Raw genomic sequence first — 24,909 nt, 5'->3', positions numbered from 1 at the left:
TCCTGACGCAGAGTCAACTTCTCTGTTTCATAAAGAGAAAACCAGGCCCAAGTCTTGCCTGTATCCCAAGGGGGAATGGGGTGATGGGGCATCAGAAATGGTATCTGGCATGGGTGAAAGTAGAATAGTAAGTGGTAAAGTAAGAGATCTTGCACTTTCATGGCTGAAAAAAAGCAATCAGCCTTTTAATGTTGAGTAAAGTATGAAGCGATCTATCAACTTCCCATGCGATGTATTTCCTTTCCGTTCACATCCTTGACCGGTATACTCTTCTGAACCAAAATATTGATGTTGAGGCTGGATGCACCGCAGCACATGATGAGAGGATTATTTCTGCGGAGGCAGCGATACCCCTCCAGCAGCGCCAGGCTCCGGCAGTAATGCCTATTCACAGGTGTCACTCTGAGCAGGGACAAATGTGGCTCCTTGTTCCATCAGCTGCTCTGCGTGGGACAGGGGGCTGTTTCGGAAACAGGAGTTCCTTGTTTATGCTGCCCTGAGGATGAACGAATATATACTTACGGAGTAAGATATCCTCGCATTAGAACTCCAGCCTTTCAGCCATGAAGAGTTAAAATTGCCACGGCCTTTTTAAAAGAGCTATCAAATTTGTGATTGCATTCTTGTCCCCTCCCTCCAGTTTTAGTGAGTAGTATGTGCCAGCCCTGATGTCCCTCAGTGCTTTGCATTTACAATGGTATGGAAACAGCAGCAGTTACTTATATATGCTCCTGCCTGCTTTCTTCCCTGTCAACTGATTGCTCGCACACAGTGCAAATCTGCTGATCATAGAATCATAGAATCATTTAGATTGGAAAAGACCTTTATCAATCATAACCTTCCCTGGATGCACCGTCCTTACGAGTGAAGGAGGTTATTGTTGGGGCTGCGGCATCCCTTAAAGGTATTTGCAGCCTCAGTTTGCTGTGCTGAAGCATTTTTCTATGTCAATTAACTCTTATTTTTTTAAGCTTCTAAAAAGACGATTTTCTGCATCTCCTCTCTCCAGTCTGTGATCCCAGTGGAGGAATTTTTGCAGGGCCTGATTGCCTCTATTTCCTAATAATTACTTGCTAATTACCTTTTGCCAGTGAACATTTGCTAATAATTACCACAGTGATATCTAAGAGAACACTTCCTCCCTGTAAGAAGTACGTAAGATATCTATAGTAACTGTGGAATAACATCTGGTATACAGAAACTTTTTGAATGGAATATCAATGCAGGTTAGCAGTGGATTTAAGTGATCTGCACATGACTTTTTAAGAGGCAACTCAGCATACACGCAATCAGAAAAAATACTTTAGACGAAAAAAACAAGTTTTCCATGCCCAGTTTCATAAATGTTGCCTTTCCTTGACAAAGGACGTTGTTTCCAGTGTCGTCTCTACTGCTTAAGGTATTTTAATGTTATTATACTTTGAATCCTGCCATTAGCACATCCAGATGAATTAAAGCAAACCGATCTGATGCCAGAGTGTGCTCTAGAGGGGACAGGTGACACTGTGGGATGTTCCCACAGAACAACCACAGTGCTGACAGGCGTAGAGGAATCTGGGGAGAACTGGCCAGGAGCCAGGGAATATGGCTATATGGCCAGCTCTCCTTGCTACGCAGGTTGTTGGCTGCATCATAACCTGGGATTAGTCGATGTTACTGGAGCTGTGTGAGCTGCTCCTGCAAGGTGTGTAGCACAGCAGTGTTGCCTCTTGTCTGCTGGAGCACGGAGGGAGAAGGAGGTTCAGCAGGCACTCAGAGCAGGAGAGCCACCATCCCAGCATCAGTTTAACCTACATATGTACTTTCCTCCCCAGAAACATTCTTTTGCGATTCCTCATCATCACTGCAGATGCCTGGTTCCTGTGGGGCAGAGGGAGGAAGTTGGATTTAGTGACTGTGTCTCAAAAACATGTTTGGCTTTTGTAGCATTTTGTCTTTACTACCCAACGGTGCCCACTGAGGTCAGAGCGCTGCATTCACTTTTGCTGTACACACACTAACACAGACTGAGGAAAACATCTCTCTGTTGCAGGCTAGTGCTTTTTCTCCTCCCCATAATCATTTTAAGCACCATGTAATCTGTGGTACAGAAGTACATCTGCTTAGGTGCAGGACGGCAGAGCTCTGAACATGTAGTGCATGGAACACCAAAAAGAAGATGCTGCCATTGCTGAAATAGTCCTTTCAGATCTTTGAGCCTAAATTAAGCTTGCAGCTTTCATGTCATTTGCTGACGTTTATTAACCATAATCTCCTTTCTCTTCTCTTTCTTTCTGTTGTCGCTTTACCTGTGCAGCAGAGCTGATGCATTGATATCAACATGAAGAACACTGAGGAACAGAGATTTATGCCACAGAACATTTCCCAGACAGCAATGGCAGGGTGACTGGAGGAGCACAGATGAATGAAAGACAAGCGACGCTAGAATACAAAGATCTGAGCCTACCATCCTGAGGTCAAACTAACACCTTTGTTCATTGAAGTTATCCTGCATCTGTCAACCAGTCATCGTTATCCTACAATGCATCAGGAGCAGTGCAGACACAATGTGAGCGAGGAGAAGAGAAACAAAACAAGAGGTGAGGAGCCCAGGTTTGGCAGCATGAGACCCCATTAAACACCCAAGCTCTCTGGTACAGCCAGGACCAACATGGAGCCATTTGAACATGGGTCACTGAATTGTTCCCCCAAAAGATGGTGTGGGGCACTGCTAGGGTCTCAGGTTGAGTGTGGTGTGAGGACTAATGTTGAAAGCCTGAAAGCAGTGGGGCTGCCAGGGCTCACCACAAGCCCGCATTAGAGGAGGCTCTCTTTCCCTGCAACCTGCTGTCTCCTATTCCCCATCTCTAGCATTGTGGCTTTGCACTAAAATACAATACGCGTTGGCATTTCAACGTGGGAAGAAGGACAAGGATCCCCTCACCCTTTCTAATAAATCCACCTCCGATTCATCAGGATTGAAAGTAACCCATGGGAGGAAAGGAAAAGTGAGGCTGTGGGTGATGACCGTGGTCTGCCCCAGGATGCTTTACACTAATAGAGTCAAGGTCACACTGTGCGTGTGAAAGAAGAATCCAGAGAGACAGTAGTGTCCAACAACTAACAGTGGGGACAAATTATAGTAGGCATTTGCAGTACACAATTATGAATGCATAGAATGCATCTACTGAGACAAAACATTCCTGAGTAGGGAAGGGACAGAATTTTTTCTATATCTGTCCAGAAGAGAAGTCACTGGGACTAAATACACTTTTACACAGAAGAACTGAAAAACAAATTAATAAAATCAGTAATGTGACCTTTGTATCTAAAGCACTAGTGACCTTGTTTTCATTTTTAATTACGATTTCTGTGAATTTATGCATCCTTGAAATTATTGCAAAAAGAATTTGGATACACAAATTTTACCTTACTTGCTTGGAAAAATAGTTCTTACATATAGGCCCTGTTTAAATAGCAAGGCTAATAACCTTAGAAGAGAATATTTAATATATTCCTTGAATAGATGAAATAGCCACAAAACCACATAGTGATCAGACAAATCTTTTGTACAAATATGACCTCTTATTCAGAATGTTATTTTGAATATGATTATTTATTTATGCAAATATTTACAGTGCTGCTGAATTCTGCAAAAATTCTTGTGAACTAAAATCTACTTGTGGAGTTGTTAATGAATAGCAAAATAAAAGTGGTTTTAGACACTGCTTCAATTAATGAGCCATCTTATTTCCAGAAGTCCTCAAATGCCATATTGCTACATTCACCAAATGCATTGAGAGGGTAATAACAGTGATTAATGAGCTATAGCAAGTGACTTATTAGAAGGAACTAAATATATCGTTCTTGCTGACTCTGAAGGAGCACCTGCAAATATTTATATGGGAGACTGTGAGGTCTTAAACCTGATGTACTGCTGAACAAAGGTTGTACCCACCAAAAGGCATCACTGAGGTTGACAAGATGTCCTCTGGATCACCACGCTGTGGTGCCAGGCTTGAGTAGAGATAAAGGAATTATTAGCCCGGTACCAGTTTGGGGACAAGATGGTAAGGAAGAGAAAAAAAATCCAGAAGTTTAATGACAGAAAAAAAAATCTTAAAGGCACAATCTATGAAGAGTCCCCAGGTGAAGAGGAATTCCCATCTTTGGGGTAAATAAAACAACTAGAAGGTCTGTTGGCATGAGCTGGCCTGTGCTGGCAAGCAGATGGTGAATACCACCAAATATTTGGTGATATCCTCTAACTCTAACACTTTCATAATTCCACAACTTTGCTGTGACATCCAAAAATCAAGGTTACCTCCTATAGGCATGCAGTACCTCAGCTTCAACATGAAGCAAAAGTTCTCAGAAGAGACTATACATTTTTTTTGTGGCTCCTCTCTGTGGTTTCTCACTCTTCCCTGGACTACCAAGAGCCTGCAAAGTGAAAGCTGAGTCAAGCCTTTGAAAAACATCTGGGTCACCATCCAGCAAATGCACCAAGGAGCTTCTGAAGAGAAGCTTAGTAACCCTTCTGCGTCAAGCATTTCAGCTGCAATAACCTGGAGAAATGTAGACATGCCTGAGGATGGGAGGGTGGAGAAGAAAGAACTCCTTCCCTCTGTCTTACACTCTCTGCTCTGAATTTTATATTTTTCGTGGATCCAGGTTTTCTAAATGCAAAGGAGCCTCCTCCCCCATTCTCCCAAGTGATGCTATTGCCTATCCCAGAGCTACAGGCTGTGACGTCTTCTTCCCTCCTGTTCGTTTTCAGCTGAAACAGAAGAGCAGGCAGCAGTGTGCGGCTGGCACACAGAAGAGCAAAGGAAAAAGCTTTTATTTTGTGCCCATAGCTTTTAATTAAGGCTCCAGCAGGATCTTTCTGCATAGGGACTGAGATTACCTAGTACAAAACTGAGAGGGTGGGACATGGGGAATAATGAATCCTAAAACACACAAGACTGTATTCATCAAATCAATTTGGGCTACTGGGAGGCCAGGGAGCATTATGGAAATGAGGCGACCGAGTAAAGCAAGGTCTAAAGACCCAGGAACAATGGGCTCCACTTTCCCAATCTCGTCTGGGATGCAAAAAAGCGGTGCAGAGCCTTGGTGGCTGTGGCTCCCGCATCTCCCTTGTGCTGGGCAGCAGCTGTCCCTGCACAACAGGAGATCTCCCCTCCGAGCAGTTGACCCAGAGAGGGGATTTCTGCGTGACTGAGCGTGTACACGCTGCGGGGGCTCTGGCAGTCTTTTTTTTTTTGTGGCACCACAACCCCAAATTGCGGTTGACTGCCAGGCTAAATAATTTCTCCCTCTCTCTCTCCCCCTTGCCTGTTTACACTCTCAGATTGTTGTGGACAATTACCAGGGTTTGCCTTGGTCACTGTTTCACCAGCTGTTATATGAGCACATATTTTGTGCTTTCAAGTTTTCTACACATGCCATCCACTCCACTTCTTGGGGTTTTTTTCAGAATTTCCTCAGTTTTGTCTGAGTACTTTTCATACAGAAGCATTTAAAGCTGTGTGCAAGGATATGTTACCTACCATACCATTTGTTATTTGAATTGTGAGAGCAGGGCAACTGTTAAATGCTTCGATTCAACATTACATTTCTTGCAGAGTGTCTTAAAATATGCTCTTGACAACTTTTGGGCTACCTTGCAGCAGTAAACCCCAGGCGTGCTTCCCAGTTGCCAGGCAGAGGCGAACATGTCTAGCAGGTCCCGACTGAATTTTAGGTTGGGACCCAGATAAACACGACTGCGGTCCCGCTCGTGCCCTGCGTACCTTGCTTCCCACGGAAAGTGGTTGGGCAGGGACACAACGCTTTCCCTCAGACCTCCCAGTGGGACGAGCAAGGGGGCAGGACTGCAGGGCAGGGGGGCTAGCGGGGAGCCCCTCTCACGGAGGGCTCACGGTCTTAGTGCGTACTGAAAGGGGGAAGGAAAATAAAGGGAAGAAGACAAGGTTATAGCAACACGTCTGTGGGTGGTACAATGTCTGTGGGTGGTAGAACTTTAGAGCCCAAGCTAAATTTTTCTCATTAACATGGTGTGACTGGGTATTGTCAAACAGCTTAACTTTGTACTGACTGCTGGCAAAATATTTGGGAGTGGGGTGAAGAAGAGGAAAATGCTTAACTTACAACCCAGCACTGCACAGCAGTGTGTGATCTGAAGCATCGTATAACGAATGGACAAAGCACAACATAAGGCAACGCCTCAAAAAAAATAAAGAGTCTTAGAAAAAGAGATGTAAAATACAACATGGTTACCTGCCTTAGCCCTAGCTTATACAGTCATGAGCAGGCCCAGGTATGTTTAAACATCTGAAAGGCAAGTCTTATTTAAGGAAAGGCAACAAATGCAATTTCAGCTGTGCAACTGCACAGTTGTACGTTGAGGCTATCCTCAGTGTTCTTGCCTGACTTGATGGGAGGGATAAAAGCAGAAACAGGAGCTGAATATAGCAGTTCCTAGCCTCCCCTCTCACAAGGAATTCAAACTTTTGACTGGATAAAAGTGTAGATGAGTCCAGAGCAAACATACCTGGTGGTATCCCTCGACTCCGAGTACTGCATTTCATTCACAGATTTTTTCGTCAGCTACGCATGTGCTAAACTTCAATCCTATCCCGTGTCCTTCTCCATCCTGCATGCATTGTATACAGAAAACTGTCTGTTGCTTGAAGGAAGGATGAGAGTGGTAAAGTGATCCTTCAGCTCTTCCCCAGCTCCTCAGGTGCTTTCAGCTTCCTGCTAACAATATGGAAACGTAATTTTTACTCTCTTTATTAGAAAATCCAGCAGGGAATATTTCCAAGTTCCTCCAGTGCTGGAAACCAGAATTTTGGTTGAAATCCAAAACTGAAAAGAGTTTTGTGAGGTCAGCCTAGGTCCCCAGAGAGTTGGTTCCTCCTGCTACAAACACAGAAGAAAAAGGCATGAACAGCTACTGTAACCAAGATCTCATGCACGTTCCTTTCCTACATAACCTAAATGAACGCAGCATGTCATAGGTGGTGCCAATGCCTAACCTCTTTGTGACCAAACAGCTTGGATAAAATCTTGAACTGAATAAAAACCAAGCTGTAGCCAGTGCTTGGTTACCCAATATATGTCAGCCTTGTATTATTCAGGTAGTTTCATGAAAATCTGTTTCCTTTTGTCCTCTGGCTGATTTACGTCTAGTGAGGTTCAAGCTCTGATTAAAGCATTGGCTTTGAGTGGGGTTTTCACAGCTGCCTCTCCTTCCTATTCACTCCGGTGTGGTAGTGCCTGACTTTGTAAGCTCAGGCTGCAGCCCTTCCCTCTGTTACACCACGGTTAGAGCCTGTCTCCTCCACTGACGTAGAGCCTTCTCCTCCTAGCCGCTGGCTTTCATGAAACATATTTTGCTGATGTCTCTGCCCCTCTCTCAAATTTTGTTGGCACCTGTGAATGGGCTCAGACCTTAAACAGATGGGCAGAGAGGCAGACAGAGCCATACACACAGACATTGTAGTTGCATAAGTGTTATTTCCTTTGGAAAGCAGACAAAAGAAGAAATTGTCTCGAAGTGCATTTTACAAGCCTGCCTATTTTTATTCTTTGGATATTTGAATCCTCTGTGTCCAATCTGAATAAAATGCATTTAGCATGATGCTGTTCTAATGGAAAATCAAACAACTCAAGCCCAATGGTTATGATGGAAACAAATATTGTTTCATATGTTCAACTCGCCAGAGGCCTACAAACAAAACAGGAGTAGATACATAGATGATATTAATAATTAAAGTCTCTTTGGGGGGCCTTCCAACATTTTGAGCTCTCTTTCCCTCCTGGACTCACATACAATGTCTTTTTCTTTCACTTCCCTTGTGCTTCCAGGGGCTTCCATGCAGGGCAAGTCTACCTTCCAGCTACAAGCTGCTGGGACATGATCCTCCCCGAGACCTGGCGATGCCACACGATGAAGACGCTCCACTTCAGAGCCACTCTTGCCCTCACCTGCCTGGAGGAGAGCCATCACTGCATCTTTTTGGTTTTACTTACAGCTGGCAGGCATGTTCACCCATTTCAGGCTTCCAGAGTTTAGTCAGGCTTTTTGCAGGATTTGGACCAAATACAATGCACCTCTGCAGCTGTGGATACCTTGGTACCCTGTATTTTCAATGCTCATCACGTGTGGACACCATATATACTTGCATACGTGCTGTATTAGCAATACAACTTATACTGTACCATTTTGCTAGTGGGGACATTGTGCAAAACTACCATTTAGAAAAAAGTACCGTAACTATCTTTATCTGTGGGAACCAAACATCAGTAGGTGATAATCCATGCTTTACTAGCGAAGCTCTGTTCAGTAACAGCAATAAACACAGATTGGAGACAGACTCCATGCTATTTTTATGAGATATATTATTATTTTGATACCTTCTTCACTTAACAGTCACAGAGGGACGATAGGATGAGTGTTGATATATCCATAGTAATATTATGTCACATATTAAATCCCTGCCAACCAAACTGTGAAGTCAGGCATTACTATTTCAGATGTACCCTGACTACTATAAAAGTTAGTAGTTCTATCTTGGGGATTAATGCCCTTTCTCCCAAAGAAGTTAAAACTATTTATGCCTACTTTTCCCTAAAAAGAATCCCAATTTTTCCCAATGATACCAAAAACTGTTCCTTTAATTGACTGTCTTGCATTTTTGCCAGATGAACTTGTCTGACATTAGTGTTCCTGTGAAACTAATAGAAAACACTGGTTCTCCTTCTCTTAAATATTTCCATCCCTAAACCATGAATACTTTTATCACATATTTTTGTTTGGTAATATCTGAGAATTAACCAGCCGGGTGTCTGTTAGCAGACCTCCAAGAGCATGCCCTTCAGTTGTGAAAAGAGCTGGGGAACACGCTGTGTCAGCCACCCCGTGTTAACAATCTCAATTATTTTATGCAGCATCTTTTTCTGCTCTGGTAACAACAATCTATGCTTTGTCTGTGACTTTGACAGGATTTTGCTTGTTTGTGGGGTTTTTTTAAGTCACAGCGCTTCATAACAATCTCCAACTCTGTATTTTACTCCCCAGCACTTTCATCAAAACCTCCAGAGAGTGTGCTGGAAGCACAACATTTTCCCACTAGCCTTCTTTTTGATTAGAAATTCATACTTTCAAACTGAAAATCACCTCTCTGTTCACCAGAGGCAAGAAATGATTTATAGCCAGGTTCATTTAACAGTGCCTTCTCATAAGCAAAGATAAAACATTTAGTGCACAAGGGACTAAGGCTGAAGTTGCCCTCTCTGGCATTGCTGGTCAATGCCTAGGCTCTGCTAGAGCTGTGATGCACAGATTGCCACTACTGCTGTTTCCAAAGATTCTGGGGACCCGGGGACATTCTCTGCTATAGAACATAGTTCCCTCCACACTCTTATTTTCCTGTGAAAAAAACTTTGGTTATGAAAGGAACCCGAAAGGGTTCCCAGGGCAGAGCTGCACGGCCACAACGCTGTGCAATGTTTATCCAAGGGCCCCTGCCAGAGCCCTGCTGATGCCTCAAGCGCCGAGATATATTTAGCACCAGTCATCTCTGCAGAAATGGCTCCTATTTTGACTGGTGCAAAACGTTTGCTTTTTTACTTCCTTTATTCTTTGGGGTCTATTTAGCGAGAGGACCTGTTTTTCTTCCTGGGAGGGCCAGTCCCGGCTCTTCTGCTGCAGATGGCGAGGCACTGAGACTGCCCAGCTTCTCCCTCAGCCCCTGTGTGAGGGGCATACGTCCTGGCACTGCGGTCCTTGAGCTCAAACGCTTCAAACGCTTCCTCTTCTGTTTTGCCCCATGTCTATCAAATGAATGCAAACTCCTAAAAAAGATCAACAGACTGATACATTCCAAATACAGCAACTGTTGCTTCCTTCTCCCCTATGTGTTGTTGCTGCTTCAGTAACGCTGAGCTCACATAATGCCTTAGTGAGGACAGAGCGCAACACGGTCTGTCCTGAATTTCACTTGTTTACACCCTGCTGTCTGTGGCTTTTCCTTCGATGTCACTGTCACGGGAATGACATTATCGTGGACCAACATCCAGCTCAAAAGGAGGAAGAATTTGAATTGTTTGTACACTGATAACCCAGGCGTCTTCTGCTGCAATGTAATCCACTGGTGCCAGGCAGAACCCCTTAGTAGGGGTGACATCGCCGTCCTTGCCCCCACAACTTACGTACTCTGTGGGTGTCAGTAAGTGCTGGCAAAACTTTATCAGCAAATTCACTTTCTGCAGCTTTTCCCCAAGCGTTGGGCTTGGCTGGTGTCTCCCACAGCATATTCGGCTTTTCTGGGTGGACTACATCTTGGGTATCCTCAGGCCTTTCTGCTTTACATCCCTTTGCCCGTGGTGTTTCGGGCTGTCCGCCTGCAGGGCAAGCACACTGTCCATCCTCCACGGGGTAACATCCCCTGCTTGGCATGCTCTCACTGCCTGCCGAGGAGCAAACATGAGGTCTTCCAGGGAGCTTGGCGTTTTGATGTGGCCCTTGGTGTCGACTGGGTATCCGGCCAGGGACTGCACCAGTCCCTCCAGTTCACCAGCTGAGCTGTCCTGCTTTCAGTCATTCATGAGCTTCTCTCCCCGCTCTCTGGCTAAGGACGAACTGCTTGCGGGTGTGCAGCACGCAGCCGGTGTCCGTGGCACAGCCTTGCACAGCCCTGACGGAGCTTTTCACCAACAGATCCCGATGGCTGTCAGAGTCACTGCTACAGATGAGGAAATAGAGGAAAAGCACAGAGGCTCGGCTGGTCCACGTGCAAATCCTCCATTCACCCCACAGTGCTGTCTCCCCTGCAGGCATATCTAGGATAGGAATGAACCACAAGTTTCTGATTCATTGCAAAATCTCCCGATTGGCTGATATTGAGAGATTTGCCTTCAGCCCAGGGCTATGCTAACCTCTGGGCAAAGGATGCTGTGACCCCAATTTCTGTTTGTTCTGCTCACGCCACATTCTTTTCTGTTAGCCAAACAGCTAAGTGAGGCAAACAGGCTTATGAGTGATAATGCTGTCTACGTTTTCTGCCGAAGTTGGTATTACCTGCCTCAGCCTGTTGTGCGTGGGAGGGACCTGCTGGTCCTGCTGTGAATAACCACCGCTGGTTTTGTGGAGCTGAGGAGAGGGCTGAAAAACTAACGATAATGAGAAATGTGCCTCCTACCCAAAAGAGAAGGTGCAATCTCTGGCTTCATTTACATAGCTACCTTCAGAGCTGATCTGGGCTGAACTGTGTTGAGTTTTTTTAGTAGCAGCACCAGAAAGATATTTACATAAGCAGAGCATCCAGACACAAGAGTAGCCATATCTGACAGACCATTAAATGGAGTTTTTTATGGGAAAGGGTATGTATATGCAGTTCATTAGAGTTTGGGGGACAATTTACCTCAGAAATCCCGTAAAGAAACAAAGCAGAGCTCTCTACCATGAACTTTATGTATGATTGTATTATTGAACCATCTTGTTGCGTGAAAATTCAATTTATGTTTTCCACATAATTTATTTTCCATTTAAATGGCTTTTTAATTACTCTCTAGGCGGTAAGCAAAATAAAATATAATTTATGGCACTTTTAGTAACAAAGCCATTGTTCATTTTCCTACGGAGCTGAACACACTAGCAAGGCAATTTTGAAGTATCTTTTATTCAGATAGCCCTGATGTTTTCCAAAGAAAATGTGTGCCAGCTCCATAGCCTGAGAGTGAGAATGCATCTTTCTTTTAGCAACGATTCAAACACAAACACATGAAATGCCCTCCCAGACAAAAGGAAAGGTGTTTGCAAAGCTTTTGGAGAGACTACACAGCACAGGAACACAGCAATTGGTAAATTCCTCTCTTCAGGTCATTGGGATTTTCATATGGCAATGATACGTTTTTGCTTCAAAGAGGAACGACCACAGTACACCAGACATGAATAAAAATCAGCATGAATAAATAGCAGACTATTTATTTGGAGGTCATACTTCCCTACCATCATTCAGCACAATGAAGTTACATGTAAGTTAAATAAATTAAATACATTTCTCATTCGTATTTTTATGCCTAACTGCTCCACAGTCCCAGATACCATGCAATCATGTAATGAAAGACAGATGCTGCTATAAAGAACTTGCAGCTGAAACAAACTGCACAGAAATGGGAGACTGAGTATCAGATCTTATTAAATCAATAAGATCTGATATTAAATTTAATAAGATCTGAGTTATCAGATCTTATTAATTTAATGTTTGGGTCCAGAGCCATCCCAGCAAAATTTTATCTGAAGTGTTGCAATTAGGAGGCGAATCACCAGGGCCCCCCTGTACAGTCGATGGAGAAGGATACTCCTTGCAGAGGGGGATCTGGAGCTCAGCTTGGTGCCGAACAAGGGAGAGGTGAATCCAGCCCTGGGTGCCTGGCCTGTGTGCCGAGCACAGCAGCAGGCTTACCGCCCACCGATGGCAGGGGAAGGAGCGAGCCCGTGACCCCTGCCTGGCCGCCGCACTGCGTTATGCCCTTCCTGCGCTCCCTGAGATGTCTGGATGAGGCAGAGCTCCAGCTGTGCGCTCGGCAAAGCTTGGTGTCACCCCTCTCCTGGGGGTCCTGTGTTCCAGGAGACCTTTCTCCCTTGTTTGGAGGGTGCTGCCCTGGGCATCCTGGCTGGAGCGGGGCTCTGCAGCCTGCCCTTCTCCAGAACAGCTGCACAGGATCGTGGGCAAGGCAGCAGCAGGACACCCGCACCACCGTCCACCACCGGCCACGTGTCAGCTCCACCGAAGCTCCTGCTGGGCACTGACCACCGTGCACCTGAGTGCAGCAAAGTCCAACACACATCAACTTCCCAAGTGATTTTACTGGTTTTTTTCCAGTCAGCACTGAACAATTGCTGCATGCCCTTGATGCTATATTTGGTTGATGTTCCGTATCTTTACATTTTCCTTTTTTGTTGTTGTTTTTGGTTGATGCTATGGAATGTTTTCTGAATCATAAATCCACTACTCAACGCTCTTGCTTTGTCCCCCATGGAACAATTTTTATCTAAAGCTCCATTATTCTGTATTTAGTAACAAGAGAACTGTGTACCCATCATAACACCATAGCCAGCCCGCAAGGCTTTTGTCTTGAATAAAGTCCAGAGTTACCTTTTTTTGGGTGGCCTTTTTGATTAAACCAAGAAGTAACAGCTTTGCAGACCAAAAGCACTAGACATTTGCTGTAAACCAGGTAACATTCAGATGTTTTGGTGAAAGATGTGTTATTCCTCAAAGTTCTGGTTTATGGGAAGACAGAAATTATTCCTAGAATTTAACAGATCTAGTGATTTCTTCAGGTAGAAAATATATATTAATAAAAAGTATGTTATACTCAGTGCTTTTCAAAACAACATTTGGAGCAATAGTTAATAATAAAGGGGTTTAAATCGTGAAAACAAAATTTAGCATTTCCTTTTAGGACAAATGAAATATTTGGTTTCTACCAAACACAACTTAAAAAAAATCTCACTTTAATAAAAAGAAGTCATGCGACGTGAAAAATGTCTTTTAAGTGTGATGTGATTCAGCCAGCAGACTGAAAAATGCACAGCTCTGGTCTTAGTTTGGGCATCAGTAACTGATCTAGCCTCAAGAGTGACCTCTGGAAACCTTGGCTTCTGAGCCCTGATGTTATAGAGGTGCTATTGGTAATACAATATCAGAAGAAGTATTTCAGTACAGAATACTCTGTACCTGGCACTGCAGAAATCCTTCACAGAAAACATACGATGGTTGGTAAAACTACAGAAAGCTGCCACTTCGTCTAACCCAAGCCTCAGAAGAAGATTTTGCAGCAGATGTCTCAGACAGGCATGAGCTTACCTGCCTTGCCTTAACTCCCTCTGTTTAACAGATTGGGTATCTCTAATTTGCTGTCTCCTTTAGATCTCAGAGGAGCTTGGCTGCAGTTGGAAATGGAACCAAATAGAAAAATCATCAACAACAAAAACTGGAGGAGGGGGAAAAAAAAAAATTAAAGCTGCTCCACAGACATGATAATGCCAACTATGGAGATTTTAGGCCTTTGTCGGTGCACCTGGTGCTGACTGCAGTGGGAGACTGGGTACCGACGAAGGGGGTGACTGGTGTATTGCACCCCGCTATTCCCTCCAGCCTGTGGAGCTCAGAGTTCTGGCCTGAGGACCGTCCTGTTCGTCAGTCAAGCTTTCCCCTGAAGAACAACTAGTGTTGGTGACATCTGTGACTCCGCAGTGACAAAAGGACAAGTCAAAACCTGGTGTGCCCTGAATTTCACAAATTGTCCTTTTTTCCTGCCTGCTTTGGGCAGGCTGCAAAGAATGGGGAAAAAGAGGCTGGTATTGGTTCTGGAGGAAGTCCTACAGACCAGCAGTCTGAGAGCCACCAGCAGACTGGGATCCAGCTGGTGAACTGAACCTCGTGGAAACCAAATCCACAGAGGATCCACAGGGAAATTAATTCCTGAAGCTGAACACAAGCTGATTTTGGGAGTATGTTGCAAGCTAGAGTTAATATGACACTGCTGTAGGGTGCAGATGACCGATGTTCAGATACCTGCACCATCTTCGATTCACACAGGGGGCTGAACCTAAATCTGCTAGACCCCTAAATGCTCTACCTGAAATGATTGCATGCAGCTTTCTCAGTTTCTCCTTCTGGAGATGTTCTCTTGTGAGTAAATAATTGCATATGAAGAAAGAAGAAATTAGTGTCCGGCCCTTGGAGTTGAAATTTTACTGCAATTAGGAGCAAGCTCTGGATGCATGCTGGGTCTCCGGCATCTCGACTATGCACTGTTGACCGTCTCAGGTGGGTAGGTTCCAATCCCTCGTTTGACAAGGAATCGCTGGGCCTGACAAGCTACTCAAAGTCTTGTCAGAGTGGATGTAAGTTTCTGAGTGAGCATAGTGGTATTTTCTGATGGAAAGCATTTGCAACTGAAAACAAAAAAAACCCCTGCCAAACTCCAGGTATGCTACACGTGTGTATTTGATTATGTGAAAATTATGCGTGGTTGTTTTTATTTTAAAAAGAACCTATCAAAAGTGCGTAGCATATCTCATGAAGACCTCACTTCCAATGAATTCAACTGAAATTTCCCAATGAATTTAATTGAAAGCAACACTGAACCACCAGTGCTTCTTTTTATTTATTCTGCCACTTGTACAGCTTATTTCTTACAATCAAAGCTACTTATTCCTGCTGTATAAAGAGAGGAATGGAGAGCTTCATTGAGACTGAGCTTTGTATTAGCAGCTCAAATAACTTCAACTTTATGAACATGCCAATCACTTGTTAATTCTGTTAGCTCGGTTGCTGTGGCTCTTTGCTCTGTTTGGGGTAACCAAAGGGAAGTGGTAATTTGAAAAGCACCTCCATGAGTTAGAGGTAATTTTTAAAAAGGGTTTAGGCTCTCAGGCTTTCCCTCCTTTAAAAACATAAAACAAACCAAAAAAACAGTCTTGCAGATTGCCTTAGTCCTCCAGAACAGTCTTCCAAAGCACCCAAATACTGCAAGTGGGAGCCAGGACACCGAGGGTTTGCTCCCAGATGGACTGGAGGTGCTGGGAGCAAACCCTTGGTGTCCTGGCTCCCACAGGTCCACCTCGACTGGTCACCCCACCTTGCGCCCCGCCTGGGGCCGGTGCCTCCTTTGGAATGGTTTTGAACCAAGCCCTCAGACCACATGGGGAACTGAGATCGGTCACAAGATTGTTTTTCATTTCTGTTTTTGGGGTTGTTAGAGCTTTTACTACTTTTGAAATCCTTCCTGAGAGGGAAGAAGGCCTAACTAGGGATAAAATAAAAGTACACACAGAGAAACAGTAAAATGAGATTTTTCTGCAGAATTAACTCAGTTTTAAGCAGTGGACACATTTGGTTTTGTTCTTGCAGTTAATTTGCTGTGAATGTGCAGAAACCTGGGATTTGACATGTACAGGGATAATCCTATCCTCACAGTCCTGACATCATAACCCACCACATTCCTGTGGTATTGCAAAATATGTAAATCATTTTTAGAGTCTGTTTTAATTATAATCTTTTCTTTCTGGTGAAATGTCGATGAGTTATTATTCATAATGTAAACTGACTTGGCAGTCCAAACATCTACACATAAAATTCAACAGTCTACACATATTTTAGAGAATGCCGAGGACAAGACTGAGAAAGCATGGGAAAATATTGCCATTGGCACTCATGGGTCCTGTTGCCCCCGGCTTGTCAAGAGCCTGCTGACTGAAAAGCCATTTCGCTTTTTTCTCTCCAACCAGAGATGAAAAGCCCGGCAGCATGTTGGAAGGGTCTTGCAACCTGCAGCCTGAGGAAGAGCCTGATACAAGCAAGGAACTTTCAGCTCAGCGCTGTGCCTTGCAGTCCCGACTTCCCAAGCAGCCAGACGGGGGGTCCTGTTGAAGATGCACTGCCGTTCCCGGCTGCCCAGGCCTCCCCTGGACACTGGCAGAAACAGATGGAAGGCCGTGCACTCCACCGGGCAGCTGGGATGCAACAGCATCACTGGGAAGTGCAGCCAGGCACTGCGGTTTCCACGTAGCCCCGCAAGGAAGACATCAGCCATTTTCCATACCAGCCGGTGCTCTGGTATCCCCACCTCGTCCCAGCTTTGAAGAGCATCTTACAGCTTTCCATTCCAATGGTTACTTTCAGTTTGTTTATGCTGACAACCATTTATTAGGCCTTCAGCTTTTCCATACTTTTTCCCTTCTTTCTGTCCTTTTTTTGCCTCCAGTTGCTATTAATTGTGCTTTTAAAGCTACTGCTTACCTCCTGTGAATGTATTTGAAATTGTGTTACGTATTTGACAAAAAGCTGCCTGACTGCCTCTATGGTGTGGGCTCTGTGGCTCGGCTTTACTGTGGCGAAAACTAAAGAAAGGAAAAAAAAGCAAAGACTACAGAAGGAGCTTCGGTGTCCAAATCATCCTTGCAACCGGGCAGGAAGTCTCTCTCAGCGGCATGCCGCAGGCTGTTACGCAGAGAGCTTGCACAAGGCGTTTAGAAATTAGAAAAGAAAGAGCATCGTGTGCTTCCTGTGCAGATCTGAAAGTGGAGAGGCACTTAGCACCCTTAGGTCCTGCCCCGAGCTGTGGCAGGGCCTCAGCTAGCACAGCCTCCGAGAGGGGTCAGCTACCCCTCTGCAAATGCCCCCCTCTCCCACCTGCCTTTCTTCAGTACGTGAATACATTTGGGGCACCTGCTGGCCCTTCTGCCTGTACAGATTTCTACACTGTTTGAACAATTAAACATTTAGACAGTCAAACTTTTCCTTCTGGAAAACTGGACCTGGTATGTTGTGTCTTAGCATCATTTACAGACCTGGACATCTTCTTGTACTAGGCCTTTTTTTGCCTCCAGTACTTCTAAGGCAAAATAAAAGCAGTGTAATTAAGATAAAAAGACTTCTCTTTTGTTATGTCTGCTTTGGGTTCATCATTTTTCAGCTTCGGTTCCAGCACCTATCATGGTGGAAGCAAAGATGTCTTTGCGATATCTGAAGACTGATGAATCCCTAGGTTTGGTTGGGAAGCACGCAATTAGTGATTCTACAGAAAATACAACCAAGTGGCAGACAAGTGAGCCCATGCATACAGCTTACTGCCTATTCAGCTTCTAGGTTTGCAATTCAGAAGCTAAAGGAGCTGAATCTTTGATGTAAAACTACTTTCCAAAAGCCACGAGCCTTTGAGAGAAGAGGCCAAATTTTCAGGTGTTCTGCACTTTCAAGTGGAGCGACTGTAGCCAGATGCCAAAACGTGCCAAATCCTCCGTGCCCTCAGCTACGTTACATTCATGGGCACTTGCTTCTGGTGTGGCAATGGAAGACGAGCCTATTTGAAAATCTGTCCCCAGTGGTGGGACTGGGCACTGTAAGAAAAAACCTCTACCAGAGGAAGAGTTTCAAATACTAAATTCGAAAACATTTGAAAGTCCCTTTTTGACAAAATATATCACTTTTTCATCAAAATAGTGTTTTCCAGGAGGAACCCCAGCTTTTCATATTTTTCTTATGTTTGTCAGAAAACCCCAAAGCCCAAACTGTTTTTCAACAAGAACCCCAATTGCTTTTCAAGTAAAAATTTGGTAACACTAAATACATGCCTTTGCTGAAAGCATACATAGCAACACGTAAAAAATGTTTTATGCTGTTCCAATCTGCTTCATTACTTTTCTTCCCCTGATAAGTACTGTTCCCACATCTTTTACAAAAAGAAAGAAGAAAGCAAAACTGTAGACTCCCCAAACCATCTCCTCATGGCCACTGTAATCTCTGCTATCAAGACTCATTTTTAACCCTCAGCAAGCAGCCGAGCATGACAATTAGAATGTAATGCACTAAGAAAGGCCCTTTTGAAAGCGCCCGTCCCCAGCCAGAGCTTCCCCAGCTTAGAGGGATTACGGCAATTATGATACGGACTACTGGTTGGCAGCGGAGAGTGAGAGGCAAGAGGGGACTATTCACCATCCTTAGTCCTTTCTTTGGCCTACACGGAGTGGGAGGAAAGGTGGATTTTGTTTCTCTGGGATCCCACTGGATAACAGTGAGGAAGGAACTGGCAAATCATGAATGTGTGGACTGGGAAACGCAGGTTCCTGGCACACCTAAAGAGGTTTCCCGCTGCTCCCTGGAGCAGACTCCAAATTTCAAGACTACAGGGTTGATCCCGGCTTGCCTAGCACCCCGGTGGAGATGAAAACAGACAAACCACTGGGAAGAAAAGCAGGTAAACAAAGGACCGTTTGCAAATTGAAGTGGCTCTCTTTCAAATGCATACCAAAGCTGGACAGGAGCCTCTCTGATAAATTTTCCCCTTTGAGAGCTGTGGAGCATGGCTACATAATCTCACTAGCTGTTGCTCTGAAAGCAACTATAAATGTTGGGTTGTTGCAAGAAAACCCACATAGGTTTCCTGTTTCTTATGGTTCAAGATAAAGGTTGCACACAGCATGAGCTCAGTTCTTTATAGCAGTTGTTTTCTAGCACGACTAGAGTGAAGGATCTACAATTAACTCAATTTCAAGCAGCTTATAACTTCTTAGAAGAATTAAAGTCATTTGGCACAAATGGCCACGCCACCAGAAGCTGAAATGCACACATCTGTGGGAGGTTTTGATACAAAGCATCGTCCTGCCTCCTAAAAAAAAAAAAAGCACAAGGCACAGGTATCTGTTAGTGGGGCTCATAAACCAACACAGGTTGGTTTGCAGCCTCAGTAAGATTGCGAACATGGCCACGCTTCAGATCAGAGCAAAGGCTGGTAGCTAGCTGTCGGAATCAGGGGAAAAATATTGCTCACACTGTCAACCCAGTGTGTATTTAAAAAAAAAAAAAGGGGGATCTGGAGGAAAAGAGAATGACATTGCAGCATAGTAATCTCTCCACAGCCGTGGCTTGCATCCCCTGCACTATCCTCTTCTAATGGCTTCTCTTTGGCTCGTTCCCCCTGGAAACAAGAGGCACCTCAGGGATGCGAGGGAGAAGCAGGCGTGAGTCAGCGTGTGTCAGCCCCGCAGCGGCCGTGCTGCCTGCCGTGTGCGTGGATGTATCGGAGCAGCCGCTGAGCACGCTGCCCACGGAGGAGCGGCTGTGGCAGCGCAGGGACGGTGTGGGCTGGGGCGAGCTGAGACGCGGCGTGCACAGGCGGGGACCGGCACGCACACGCTCACCTGCACGGGGACCTGCGCTGCAGCTAGCTCTGATGTTCAGCTACGAAACCTCGTACCCCCAGCTGAAGTCAAGGAAGTTGCACCGACGTAAATCGACCTGGAGATAAGAATCACCTCGTCTCCCCTCTGTGAAGTCTCACTGGGGATGCTGCTACCATGGCTTTGAGGTTTGTGCTTGTCGGTGCTTCAGGAAGAGCACAGAGAAATGCAAGGAACCTGTACTGGCACGTACCATTCCAGTATCTCCCTTCAGCTGACAGACCAGGCACCCTTCAAAAAAGGCAGGCAGGAGCTGGCACTGCTTCCAAGAAGTGCTGTTCTGAGGAGCTGAAGGAGACGGCTGTCGCTGGATGAGGCTACAGCACCCCTGGCACCTTTCCCAAGCAGAAAGCAACAAGCAAGGCTGGGACTGCATCACTCAAAACTTGTGTCACTGCAAGCTTCTCTGCTATTTTCCACCATGAGACAGAAAGGCAGTACCGCACCCAGCAAAAAAATACCAGTTTCCAGAGGCTGATAGTTGAACGTACCCTGAACTGCTGGTGTAAGGGAAGTTAGAGTGTGTGAAGCACCCTGCGTGAAGCATTACCTACCTCAGCTAACAGGAGAACAGCACTTAGTCATCCAATTTTTCTAGCCCTGATCCCGAAGCCCCCGAACCTGAGAGAAGAAGCGTCACTTGGACCTGTTACCAAACAAAGCCAGCATTACTCATAGAAGCACAAAATGTTCACCTCTGCTCGGGTGGGGGGCAACCACATTCACTAAGATACCACTGTGCAGGAGTGGTGTGCAGTAGGTCTGCTGGTTGTTTTAACCTCTATGGCATGAAGTCCTCAAGTAAGACCTGGAGTTTGCTTTGGGCTTTTGCCACTAAATTTCACCTACGGTATCCTTCATGGGATAGTGAAAGCATGCATACACTTCACTGTGTCTTTCTTTTAAATGTTTAAATCTTTAAAACAAAGTCCAGAAACTCTTGCTCAGCTGCCCTCTAGCTTAGAGGCTGTTAAATTTAATAGATACCTTGCTTTATCACTATGAAATTCTCCAAGTGCTTCAAGTTGTAGTTCCTTCTCTGTCCAGAAGTATCCTAGTCCTGAGCAGACTGAGCAACGGGGCACCTACCTGATCCCTAAGCCCGTTTTAGAGTCAAACCCAAAGTGTTCCTCCTCTTTCCTCCCCTGAGAAAGCCAGGCCAGGCAGGTTTGCCTTGGACATGCCTAATGCTCACCAGCAGGATCTTCACAGAATTCAAATGCTTCATTCATTTAAAACACTCATGCAGCAGCTACAGCTTCTTTTTCTAATAACTTCATGTGCTCTCCCTGTGCTCAGGACTAACTTCTGCCTGCTTTTCCCAGACACTTCCCTTTCTCCTCACCCTGGCAGATCTTGAGAGATTTCTGGTTTTATTTTGAATTGCTTGGTGAAAGTTCAGCTACATCTGCCCCAAATACCTATGCACCTGCAAGGTAAGTCCAGCCCTTCATTAAAGACTGCCAGAGGACTGTAATGGACGTCCACGATCGGATGCACGTAAGCTGCGGACTCACTCTGCTCTGCACCTGAGACATTCATGCCAGCCTTTCTCACATCCAGTTTGCTCCTTAGCCTGAGGGAATTCCCACTCAACATTTTCCAGGCTCCAGGTTATTCAGGATGGGACTACCCCTCTTCACTCCTGCTGATAAAGCAAGATCACTACAGAGACTGAAATGCAGAGGACATGGCCACAGAGACAAAGTGGAGGAACCGAACTGAGTCTACCTTATACAACACACAAATAGCCAAACCTTTAGTTATTTAAAATACATGGGGGATGGAGCATCACCACACTCTAATTTGCTGGTGAGGCTTAATGTTTGGTGTGAAAATAGCAGCTTCTTGGGCAACTCATGCAGTCTGGTGCTTTTGACTCACTGTACATCTCTCCTGTAGCCAGCACACAGATCACTCCTGGCCCAGGAGGTGGGTGGCTGTGCTAGCATGGCAGGTGACCTCTGCTAAACCTGTTAGCAAGGCACAGGGGCACTCCTACCATGTGAAAGGATGTGCCACCATCAAGTAAGATGGAGGATACCTGCATACCGGTCATGGGGTGGGTTCCTATCACATCCTGCTCTTGTGCCAAGCCTGCAGCCCAGGGAGCGACCACAGAGAGCCGACGGCAGGACTGACCCCACCTCACCTGTCCCATGTCCTGCTCCACAGTCACTTTTGAGAAACCCTGGAAAAGAGGGCAGCTGTCAGCAGGACAGGCCAAAGGGGGATCTTGGCAGATCAAGCTTGACATAAGGTGAGCTGGGTGTTAATTTAAAAAAAAAAAAAACCAGTTCGCCTCCGGATGTAGTAGTTTAGATGGTTGATAAAAGTGGCTTTGAAGTAAGTTTTTGGTTTCAGGTTACACCTAGTGTGATAGGAGAGAGAGCTACTGTGGAAAGCAGCTATCCTGCTCCTCCCTCGTCCCTCCTGCCAGTTCTGGCGTGGGCTCCCACAGTCGCAGGGTGAGTCAGTTCAGCTGGCTGAGCTGGCAAAAACCAGCCCTGCAAAACAGGGGGCGGGGGGGGAGAAAAGAATAATTTTCATTAGCTCAGCTGCTACATCCTCTCATCCTCTAGCCAGACAGTTACCAGGTCCAGTTCAAGGCGGCGGGAAAGGCCAAGAAGCAGGACCATTTGGAAAGGTCCCCTATTAGCTGAGGTGTCATGCAAAACCACATCCTCGGGGGCCCGGGCAAGGGAATGCAGCAGCTGAGGCTCAGGTACACTGGTCCTTCTGCCAACCCTGCTGCGGGAAAGTCATCTTTGCCAGCAGGGCAGGCACATTTTAAATGTCCATGGCTGTTTGCTCAGTGATCTCCGATCATAATCTTCAGCTTCCCATGTAAGCTCCTTTCAAGAGATCTTGGCTCAGCTGAAGTCTCAGGGTGCTCAAGTCACTGCAGCAGGAGATGTTTCTCCATAGGCAGAGGGTGGATTTTTGGGGAGGCGGAGTGGTCGATGTACACCTCCATGTACCGATCTCTACATGATGCTCTGCAGAGGAGAGTGATCAGCTTGGGCTTTTTTAAACAGACACGAAGGTATGTGCCTGGCACATCTCTTACAGGGTAGGGGCCAAACCCATCACTAGGTTACACGAGAGCTGGAGGTACAGCCAGGGCTGGGGTACCTGTCCCCACGCCGTGCTGCACAGAGGTGCAGGAGACATAGGCCTAAATCCTAGGGCTGCAACTTAAGTGGAGAAGACAGAAAAATAGTGCGTCCAGAAGGAAATGTGGGGCAAAATAGAGGTTCTATCAACAGACTTAGGCTGTGGTGGCTTGCCTTCTGGGATGTCCCTGCTAAACCCAGCCAGATACAGAGATACAGAAGAAAGCAGATGTACGCTGTCAATGTACCCTGTTTCCTGGCTGCACTGTTCTGCTCTCTGCAGACAAGTCCATTTTTTTTTTTTCCAAATGCCATTTTAGTAGTTGGAATTTATTTTGTACCAAAGCAGAATTTTCTTTGCTAAGAGTGGATTCAGCTCTATAGCACATATAAATTGGCTTCTTAACACTGATAGGCACACTTTGTGCATGTGTGTTTTATTTACATATATTTCAAACTTAACTGTGCCTGACATAAGCCCTGACACAAAGACATTTCCCAAATGCTAAAGGTAATCCAAAGTCATTAATCACTTTGGCAAATCCTGGCTAGAATGGTGCTTGATTTAAAGCCCATTAAAGTCAATGGAAAGAATTCCCTCTGACATCAGCGTCCTTCAGTCGCACCCATAAAACTCCCATTCACGTCTGTACAAGTTACAAAAGCATGGGGATGATGGGACAGGGCGCGGATGGATGTCAGACTACTACTGTAAAAAGTTGCTGAGTAACTGCTGCTTTTGCTTTCAAATCACAAGCCCATCAGGTTCTCTGAGTTTGTATGCCTCTGCATTCATCTTTACTCTCAAGGATGGAGACCTGCTATTTGTTTGGCACAGCTTCCCCCCATACACAATGCTCTGCACATCTTCATAAAGCCATATAAATACGGGTAATGAAAGCCTCCAGCTGCATGAGGTTGCCTGGCTTCTGAGGAAAACTGTGGGAAGGCAGGAACAAAATGACAAAAGCCTGAGGAGCCCCTTCTTCCCCAGCCCTGCCCTATTCTCACATGTCCTAATTGCTAAAGCAGAATTTGGTTTAAAACGGAATTTTTTGTTTGGTAGGAAAACCCACTTTGTCTCTACACCCAAGCAGAAAGCGGTCCTCTGCCTGGTGGTGTTCCCCTAGGCAGGTGCCTCCTCCCTCGCCCCTGGGGAATTGCTTCCCCGCTTCTGCAAGACCTAATTCCACCAGGGTGAATCTCCAGTAGCAGGAAGGCAGAGGAACAAACTCTCAAATGAGAAAATATTGCCAAAGCCTGCTTTTAAATGCATGCAAGAACATTATGTCAATTGACATGTCTTTGACACGTTCATTCACATTGCACCAGCACATTCAAGCCTTACTCATCTTCTCTGAGTTCTGTTTTCAAGCAATACTTCTCCACCAGTACCATTGAACCCTTCTGTTATTTTCCTCAGATGGCACTTTTTCATTTTTATAATTACCAGGAAGCTGGGTCCCAAGAGAAAAATGGAAAAATATAACCCACATAATCACGCAGAGTGAGTGAACATGTCCCGTGTGTCACCCACGCTGCTCCATATATCAGAATCAGCAAGGGAATCTATGCATCAGTCAGTTCATAGCCAGCGCTACACATCTTCCTTCTTGGGCTACCAGACTTCAGCTTGAAGACAGCAAAGGGTCAAACCTCCCTGCCTAGAGCTGACAGAGCTCAGCCTTCATAATTAAGACTCTCTGAAGTTAACACCTAACCCTTTTATTCTAACTGCAAATAACCTCTCCGAGCAACTATGATGCAATTTAGGAAGGAACTCCCCATATTTGGCATCAAACTTGCTTCATTCCAGAAACCTTAAATCACATTGACTAATCACAGGCATACTTTTCATCTGAACATTAACTCTCGTTTTTCACTGAAGGATATAGCATCATCTTTGCCGATTCCCATGCTTGAAAAGAGAAAGGGAGAACCGGCTGGGAATTTCAGCTTTTTGTCTGATTCATTCCTTCACCTAACTCCTCATCTTCCTAAACAAACACGTTTCATCCTAGATGTGAAAAGCAATGCATGCATTTCTGC

At 45.3% G+C, this 24,909-nt stretch overlaps 1 long non-coding RNA gene across 1 annotated transcript; it reads right to left on the bottom strand.

Annotated features, from left to right (window-relative positions):
• LOC142419407 (uncharacterized) lies at positions 1 to 24,536 on the bottom strand. The gene is made up of 4 exons (XR_012778549.1): positions 24,355 to 24,536; positions 6,539 to 6,744; positions 1,638 to 1,860; positions 1 to 496 (listed from the first exon to the last, which is right to left on the bottom strand). It is a non-coding gene; the product is annotated as an uncharacterized LOC142419407 (long non-coding RNA).
• Positions 24,537 to 24,909: the final 373 nt, after the last annotated feature.

The sequence above is a fragment of the Mycteria americana genome, chromosome 1 (assembly GCF_035582795.1).
Source record: "Mycteria americana isolate JAX WOST 10 ecotype Jacksonville Zoo and Gardens chromosome 1, USCA_MyAme_1.0, whole genome shotgun sequence".
NCBI lineage: Eukaryota > Metazoa > Chordata > Aves > Ciconiiformes > Ciconiidae > Mycteria > Mycteria americana.
Note: the sequence above shows the minus strand (reverse complement) of the source record. Positions and strands in the feature narration are given on the sequence as shown.